General features: G+C 38.7%; 1 pseudogene; it reads left to right on the top strand.

The window, feature by feature from the left end:
- Positions 1-3,186: 3,186 nt before the first annotated feature.
- LOC118011322 lies at positions 3,187-3,618 on the top strand (annotated as a pseudogene).
- The last annotated feature ends 5,989 nt before the right edge of the window (positions 3,619-9,607 follow it).

Below are 9,607 nucleotides of genomic sequence, written 5' to 3' on the forward strand. Positions count from 1 at the left end.
GTAAAGAAGGTCTTTCCTCTGACCAGCTACCTCTATGTATCTTAGAAGAAAGCTATATATATATATAAAGTTATAGTTATAGTTATAGTAATTTTTTTATTTTTATTTTTATTTGCCAAGTATCTCTGAAGGCACAATGCTATCCAAAAGGGTTTCCCAAAGTGAATTAAAATAAGCATTCTACTCGAGCCAGGAGCAAAAACAACAACAACAACAACAACAACAAAAAAAACGCATTAAATTAAGCAGGCATTGGACACAATTATACTACAGTGGGAAGAGTAGTTACATGTTTACATTGCTTGAAACCATGTTCTACAGAGTCATGTCAAACATCGCAGCTATGAAAAATAAACATAAATAGAAACAGAGGAATTTTATTAGATTAAACGTCTTTTCCTAGCAGCAGCTCGTGGCTCTCTTTCGTCCACTGTCTGTTTTCATTAAACCAATCATGATTTCTCGAAGCCCCGAGGCGCATTAACAAGGACTGGTTTCCATGGTTTGGGTAGCTATTCACCTGCATGGGATGCTCGAGGTATTCACGGGGAGAAAGGCAGCGGAATTTTCAAGTATCTCCATCTTTTAGCACAATCTACTTGGCTGTTGATAGAATGGAGTGAAAATTCTATGGGTGGCATGCACATACACAGTTCTTAATGTCATATATGTGGCTGTGAGTAGTATATATGTATCCTGAGCTTGGTGGTACTTAGACCTAGTTTAGAACAACAAACAGTTTAGGATTAAAACAGAGTTATAAGGAAGTATTTCCAGATGGTCAGACTAAGGACTTCAAAAAATCTGCTCCTCCATAAAATGAACAAGAACTCAAGGAAACATTGTCAAAATGAGCTTTTTCAGAACTCTGAAAATTGACCCAAATCATTCAGCTACCCAAGAACTATTTATTCAAGAAAAATGGCTAAATCTCAATAAGAACAATGAGCTTCGTGATATTTTAACTTGCTCTGTTCCCAATTCCTCTCCTCAGCTCAGTGGGAGCCTTACAAACTAGCAGCTTCACAGCTATGGTAGTTTTAAGAACCAGTAACCTGGCAGCCACTGGAGGAGGTGAAGTGGGTTTTGAGCTCCGTCATAAAGCCCTAGTTTCAGAAAGTTGCAAATATCCTTACTTGGCTTGCCTAACACCTTCCTGGAAATCTCCACTTGCTAGGCTTGTCTTTATTTGACCTGACTCAGAGCTTACTCACTGGGAACAGTCTGTTCCCTGGGCCATTTAAACAAAAATAATGGTGCTAGAAAATTATGGAGGCAGGACAAATGATATGTTAGGTGGGGTGCTCAGGGAGGTCTTCATTTATAGGGTGATGTTTGTTCAGACACCCAAGCTAAAATGGTGGAGTGAACCACGTAGCTATTTGGGGGCAGAAGAAGGGAATTTTAGACTGAAATAACAGCAAGTATAAAGGCCCTGAAGTGGGAGCATGCTTGGTTTCTTTCAGAAGCAGAAGATAACTTGATTCTAATCTTTCTTCCTCTGTCTTTACTGACTCGGGGATTCATTGGCTTTCATGACTTCAACGACCATCACTATAGCACTCCTCACGAGGCCTCTGTACACTATCTCCATATTCAGAACTCATTCAGAAAAGTTTTCATGAAACACTGATTCTGTCAAGGTATTCCCCTGCTTAAGAATGTCTAGGTGATTCCTATTTGCCTACAATAAAAAATCCAGATTCCTCCCCAATTCTCCGAAGACCTGCACCAATGTGATCTTGTGTTCCATTTATCACTTGTGCTATTTTATAAACTTTGATTCCTATTAATTCCTGTCCTGACCACTTCAGCTCAGCTAGTCCTCCTCACCTGGATGTAATTTTTTTTCCTTGTGGCAGAATATACATAGCATAAATTTTACCATTCTAACTGTTTGAAGTAATTACTGATAATGAACCTTACTTTTGCCATTTTGTTATTTTTCTTTTAAAGATTTTATTTATTTATTTGAGAGAGATAGAGAGACAGAGCATGAGCAGGGGGGAAGGGCAGAGGCAGAAGCAGACTCCCTGCTGAGCAGAGAGCCCGACCGGGGCTCGATCCCAGGACCCTGAGATCATGACCTGAGCTGAAGGCAGACGCTTCACCGACTGAGCCCCCCAGGTGCCCGTTACTTGTTTTCTATAGGTCTTATATCTTTTTTCGTTCCTCATTCCTTTCATGACTGTCCGCTTTTGTATTTGGTTGGGTCTGTTTGTAATGGCACATTTTGATTCCCTTCTCATTTTCTTTGGTTTATATGCTGTAGATATATTCTTTGTGGTTACCACAGGGATTTTACATATAACACCCTCAAGTTATAGGAATTTATTTTATTTTATTTTTTATTTTATTTATTATGTTCAATTAGCTAGCATATAGTACATCAATAGTTTTTGATATAGTGTTCAATGATTCATTAGTTGAATATAACACCCAGTGCTCATCACCACATGTGCCCTCCTTAATACCCATCACCCGGCTACCCCATACCCCCACCCCCTTCTCTTCTGTAGCCCTCAGTTTGGTTCCCAGAGTCCTGAGTCTCTCATGGTTTGTCTCCCTTTCTGACTTCTCCCCCTTCAGATTTCCCTCCCTTCCCCTATGGTCCACGCTGTTCCTTATGTTCCACATATGAGTGAAACCATATGATAACCATCTTTCTTTGCTTGACTTATTTCACTTAGCATAATCCCCTCCAGTTCCATCCATGTTGATGCAAATGGTGGGAATTCATCTTTCGGATGGCTGAGTAATATTCCATTGTATATATGGACCACATCTTCTTTATCCATTCATCTGTTGAAGGGCATCTCGGCTCTTTCCACAGTTTGGCTATTGCGGACATTGCTGCTGTGAACATTGGGGTGCATATGGCCCTTCTTTTCACTACATCTGTATCTTTGGGTAAATACCTAGTAGTGCAATTGCTTGGTCGTAGGGTAGCTCTATTTTTAACATCTTGAGGAACCTCCATACTGTTTTCCAGAGTGGCTACACCAGCTTGCACTGCCACCAACAGTGTAAGAGGGTTCTATAGGAATTTATTTTAAATTGTTACCAACTTAACTTCAATTACATACAAAAACTGGGTCATATTACAGCTCTGTCACTCTACTTTATGTTAATGACATCAAAGATTACATTTTTAGCGCTTTTGCTCAGGCTGGTGGCACTGGCAAGATGGGCAGGTGTTGCAGTCTTTGTACTGCCAGGAGGTTCCATAGCCACCAAAGAGATCAGAAGTGGCATGATAAACAGTAGAAGAACACCCATTTGGGCACAGCCCTGAAGGCCAACCCTTTTAGAGGTGCTTCCCATGCAAAGGGAATTGTGCTCGAAAAAGGGGGGATTGAAGCCAAATAGCCAAATTCTGCCATCAGGTCGTGTGTCAGGGTCCATATGATCAAGAATGGCAAAAAAGTCACAGCCTTTGTACCCAATGATGGCTGTTTGAATTTTATGGAGGAAAATGATGAGGTTCTGGTTGCTGGATTTGGTCACAAACGTCATGCTGTCAGTGACATTCTTGGAGTTCGTTTTAAGGTTGTCAAAATAGCCAGTGTCTCTCTTTTAGCCTCTTACAAAGGCAAGAAGGAAAGACCAAGATCCTAAGTTTTGATGGTGAAAACATGACAATAAGTTCTCAAAAAATATGCCAAAAAATTACATCTTTATACATGTGTACCTACCCATTAACACAAATTTGTTATTTTTAATGTATTTGTCTTTTAAATCCTATGGAAAATAAAAAGTGGAGTTATGAACCAAAATTATAAAAATACTGATTTTTGTCTGTGTAATAGTCATTTATCAAAGATCTTCATATTTTCATATGATTTTGAATTACTGTTTAGTGTTCTTTTGTTTCAATTTGAAGAACTCCTTTTAGCATTTTTTGTAGGATAAGTCTAGTGGCAGTGAACTCTCTCAAATTTTGTTTATCTGGAAATGTCTTAATTTCTCCTTCATTCTTAAGGAGCAGTTTTGTTGAGCATGAAATTCTCAGTTGATATGTTATTTTTCTTTCAACACTTTAAATATACCATGTCATTTCACTCCAAGTTTTCTGCTCACAGTCCAATAATAGTCTGATTGAGGATATCTTGTATGGGACCAGCCACTTTTCTCTTGCTACTTTCAAGATTCTGTCTTTGGCCTTTGACAATTTGTTATAATGTGTCTTAGTATGACTCTCTTTGGGTTTAGCCTACTTGGAATTCATTGACCTTCTTGCATCTGTATATCCATGTCTTTGCCCAAATTTGGGAAGTTCTTGGCTATCATTTGTTTCAATAATCTCATGCCCCTTTCTCTCTGTCTTCTTCTTCTTAGACTTCCATAACACATATGTTGGTCACCTTGATCATGTCTTCTAAGACCTTAGGCTCTATCACTTTTCTTCATTCTTTTTTCGTTCTTCTCAGACTTGATAATTTTAAATATTCAGGCTTCAAGTTCACTGATTCTTGTTTTTCTGTTTGAGTCTACTATTGAATCCCCCCAGTGAATTTTTCAATTCAGTTATTGTACTTTTCAGCCTCAGATTTCAGTTCATGTCCTTTGAATAATTTCTATCTGTTGTTTTTCTTATTTTCTTCATATATTGTTTTACTGATTTCCTTTATTTCTTTGTTTGTGTTTTCCTTTAACTCTTTGAGCATATTTAAGACAGTTGTTTAAAAATCTTTGTCTGGTATATCCAATGCCTGTGTTTCTTCAGGAATGGTTTCTGCCATGTTATTTTCTTCCTTTTATTGGGACATGTTTTCCTGTTTTTTTACATGCCTTGTGATTTTTCTGTTGAAAATTGAGCATTTGAATAAACACATACCTCTCCCAGTCTTTGTGAATTGGCTCTGCACTAAGGCAGACCTTCAGTAATTAGAAGGACACATTGTGAATCTTTGGATCCACCCAGCGTGAACACTTAAGGTCTTCTGTGGTCTTCTGTGAGCATGTGTCTTGCCCGGCCTAGTTTGTGTGTTTTTTCTACAATTCCGCCGTTTACATGGATGCCTTTAAACATCTTAATTTCTCAAAGAGTCTCACCCCAGCTTCTTCTCATGACCCTAGATATTCTATTGTATTCTTCCACCCATATTCTCTTATCCCAGGTGTTGGAAGGCCTGTAGTCCTCCTGCAGTTTTCATGAGCCATGTCCACTGTGTATTTCCATGATTTTTTCCAGTCTGAGATCTGAGTTAGGTGAAAAAGAGAGTCCTCACTCAGGTATCCCTCAGATAGGGCAGGATGTTGCAAATAATGTGTGCTCTGTTCCCTCTAGTTCAAGAAAGAAAATGAGGAACTGGGCCAGCACTTCCTTCAGACCTTGCCATACTGCACTAAGGATGAAGTAGGGGCAAGGGTAAATAAAAATGACATAGGGGTGCCTGGGTGGCTCAGTCAGTTAAGCTCATCTGACCCTTCATTTTGGCTCACGTCATGATCTCAGGGTGGTGAATTTGAGCCCTGTATTGGGGCTCCGTGCTGGGCATGGAGCCTGCTTAAGATTCTCTCTCTCCTTCTCCCTCTGCCCCTCCCCCACTGCTCTCTCTCTCTCTTTCTAAAAAAAAATGCCACAAAATTTCCTATTGCTTTGAATGTGGCTTTTTTTTTTTTTAATTGGGTGTTCACTTGGTTGCTGTAGACCTTTGACTCTTTTCCAGAGCTCCTATAACATTATTTTAGCCAGCCTCTAGTTGTTTTTCAAATGTTTCTGTGGGGAAATGTGGACCCATAGCTTCCTAGTCTGCCATCTTACTGGTATCACTCTTGGGTATGATGTTGGGTTTGCCTTTGTCCTTCCTTACATGCCATCACTTCTACCCACAGTATTCTTGTTTCTCTTTCCCCTACTTATTAGTTTAATGTAATGGTGAAGAATATGGGCTCCAGAGTCAGTCAGACGTCGCCTTGAACCAAGATGTGTCACTTACTTGAGATGTCATAATGTCGCCGAGCCTCAATTTCTCATCTCTAAGATGAGTGTGCAATAATAGCAATGATACTTCCATTTCAGGTAATAAGATAATGTCTTTAATGTACAGTCCAAGCATATAGTTATTCCTTAAGGTTAGTTGTTGCTACTGTTATTTTTATTACTGCAGAGAAATACCAATTTTCACTTACTAGCTCTGTGACCTTACGCAAGTTACTTAACCACTCCAAGATTCAGTCTTAAGATGTGGCTAATTATAGTATGTACCTCATAGGAATGTTAGGATTAAATGAGATAATGCCTATGAAATGCTTGTAATAATGTGGGCAGTAGTGCTCAAATGAACGGTTAAGTGATTTAGGGGAGTAGCAAAGGCGAAATCCCAGTTGTGTGGAACGATTGGAGTAGTTATGAAAAAGTTAGGATTTAAGTTTGGCTATGAAAAATAAGTATAATTTGTGGGGGTGCCTGGGTGGCTCAGTTGGTTGGGCCTCCGACTCTTGGTTTTAGCCCACACTCAGCATGGAGTCTGCTTTGGATTCTCTCTCACTCTCCCTGCCTCTCTGCCCCTCTGCCCCCTCCGTGTTTGTGCACAAACTCTCTCTCTCTCAAAATAAAAAAAAAAATAAAATCTTTAAAAAAATAAGTATAATTTGTGGAGTTGGAGAAAGAATGAGTAAATTCAAAGAAGAAGCAACAGCATATGTAAAGTTCAGGGAGGTGAAAATAAGTGTGGTATGACAGAGAACAGTATAGATATTATTAATGTTGAGGAGCTATATGAAGCAAGTGTAGGAGCAAATCAGGGACAGACTGCTAGGGGTGTTGGTATTATTTAAAGTACCACTGCTATAACAGATTAACCCTCAATTCCCAGTAGTTTATAATATAATAAATGTTTCTCATTCAACTCATAATCTGCTGGGGGTGTTCCTGGTTGAGTAGCTTTCCACTTATGCCATCATATAGGGACCCAAGATCCTTCCATTTCATGGCTCTGTTTCCTCTAGGTCCTTTGCATTCTTTCCATCCAGCTGGAGGAAGGGAAAAGAGAGAAGGGAACAGTGTGTATAGGAGGTTTTTATGGGTCAGGCTAAGAAGTCATATGCATTACTCCTGTTCACATTTCACTGGCCAGTACTCAGTCACATGGCTACACCTAAATGCAAGAGAGGCTGGGAAATATAGTCTGGCTTTGAAGAGTCTATGAGTTTGTTATGATCGTTTAATCATGTGAAGATATTTCTTTTAAAGAAGACATTGATTCAATCTTTGTGTGACACATTGGCTTTTTATTCTTAAAAAATCCATCCAGAAGTCGGATAAAGACCTTTATAGGCTTTAAGTGGAATGCCAAAAAGATGATCATACACACCCCCATACACAATTTAAAATTTAAAAGAAAAGTATCACTAAACTATAAAATAAGTATGATGAAGTTCAAGAAAGTTTTGTTGTGTTTTTTTTTTTTCCTCCATGGTGACTACTTTGATTCTTTTTAAAGAAAATTCAGTATCATTTTTTTCCCAGAAACTTTTTATTCTAATTTTGGGGGCAACTTTGTTGGTGCATCTGTTTTGGCTATTTATTGGGTAATCCAGTTCAAGTCTGGCCTTTCAGAAAACCACCTTAGTGTAAAATTATTCTTTGGTTTCACATTGAGGAGCTTAGGGCAAGTCTGTTGAAACAGGGGGCCATACCGCCACTCCCTCCCTGCTTTCACATGTTGTTTATAGATGCAGAAAAAAAGGGGCAGTTCAGAGAGATTTACCTCAGACGGAAAGTAAGATGGCTGTTTTTTTCTGGCTTAAGACTTGCTGTACAGACCTGCTCTAGAAAATAATTCAAAGGAAGACCTATTTTAGCAGGAAGAGCCACAAAAGGGAGTGTTTATTTATTTATTTATTTATTTATTTATTTATTTATTTTTATTAAAGATTTTTTTTTTATTAAAGATTTTATTGATTTATTTGACAGAGACAGTGAGAGCAGGAACACAAGCAGGGGGAGTGGGAGAGGGAGAAGCAGGCCTCCCGCTGAGCAGGGAGCCCTATGCGGGACTCGATCCCAGGACCCTGGGATCATGACCTGAGCCGAAGGCAGACGCTTAATGACTGAGCCACCCAGGAGCCCAAAAGGGAGTGTTTAGATTGAGCTTAGTTTTCGACTCTCCATTAAGTGGTGATTGTCGTTCTGAAATCCAGACCTACAGTTCACTACAAAATAATGGAGTAGAAAGTCAAAATCAATCAAGAATTATCAGTAAAATTTAGCTGCTTTCTTAAAATAGCTCTAAATGACATGTGAGAATGAGATCAGAACCAATGTTTCAAGTGTAGTTATAAAATTATGTTTCTTCCTTTTTGTTTCCCTTTGTCCTTTATTTTTTATTTATTTCATTATGGTTATAAAGTCTGCTACCCATTTCATGTTTTATCATTGTTAAATCATATGAATCATTCTTATGTAAATAATATTGTGGATATAGCATTTCTCTGCAGTTCTTTAATATTTGATTATAAGTTTTAAGACTAAGCACTACTAAGTCACTTGAGCAGTGATTGCAGCTCAACCTCAGAGAGAATGAGGAGGCAACATGTCCACCTTAGAGAAGACACAACAGGCTCCCCAAAGTGACCATGTTGTCTTAAGGTGATGAGAACCTATACTACAGTGTTGGCAAGGTCATAAGGATGAATTTTGTTCAATGAGACATGAGGGAGGGAAGTGGGCAGTCCTCTAAATCATATGATCAACAGTAGGAACTAAGACTAGAGGACTTGTCTACTGGGTGACTATGGCCCAAGGAGGTAAAGGTAAGAATCCAAAGTGACTTACTCCAAAATTTCAAGTTTATATGACTGGAGAGACAGAAGAAAAGGGGAACAATTTAGGGGAAACAGTAATGGGTTAAAATTGGAATAAGCTTGATTTTGGGGTGGCTGAGGACCATTGACATGGGTGGTGTAGAGCTGGGAGTTAGAGAAAGAAGGCCATTGTTCCAGGGAGATTCCTGCTAGAGCCAGAATTGGGAGTCATGTGCATCAGTGAATATGAAAAGAAAAAAACGCTAGGGCTGAAAGGACCATGATAAGGGGATAGAAAGTTGGGAGAAGAGTTTCTTGAAGAAGACTATGTAGATTTGAAGAGTGGACAGATTGGGGAAAATAATATGGGTAGAGAAACACCATGGTGTAGACAAAAGCATTACAAAAAATGAAAGCAACAAAAACACAAAGCATATATTCTTTTCCTCTAAAATATCACTACCCTCCAACCATTTCTTTGTGGGTTCCTGGATCCAAAGCATAACAAGGGAAATTGAGATTCTGCCGGAAGACACATTACCACACGTCTCCAAAAAAGAAAAGATCTACATGGTACAAAAACAATGAAATGGTTATGTCCCATATAGGAAATGTTAAAGAGCAAGGTTTTTTGTTTGCTTTCGTTCTACTCGTTTGCTTCTAGAATGCTGTAGTTAGGATATAATCTGACCTTTCAATATACAGTTGACCCTTGAACAACATGGGTCTGAACTGTGTAGGTCCACTTATATGTGGGTCTTTTTCAATAAATACAGTACAGTAGTGTAAATGTATTTTCTCTTCCTTATGATTTTCTTTTTTAAAAAAAATATTTATTTATTTGAGACAGCGAGAG

The sequence above is a fragment of the Mirounga leonina genome, unplaced genomic scaffold (genome assembly GCF_011800145.1).
Source record: "Mirounga leonina isolate KUSES-001 unplaced genomic scaffold, KU_Mleo_1.0 Mir_101664, whole genome shotgun sequence".
Lineage (NCBI taxonomy): Eukaryota > Metazoa > Chordata > Mammalia > Carnivora > Phocidae > Mirounga > Mirounga leonina.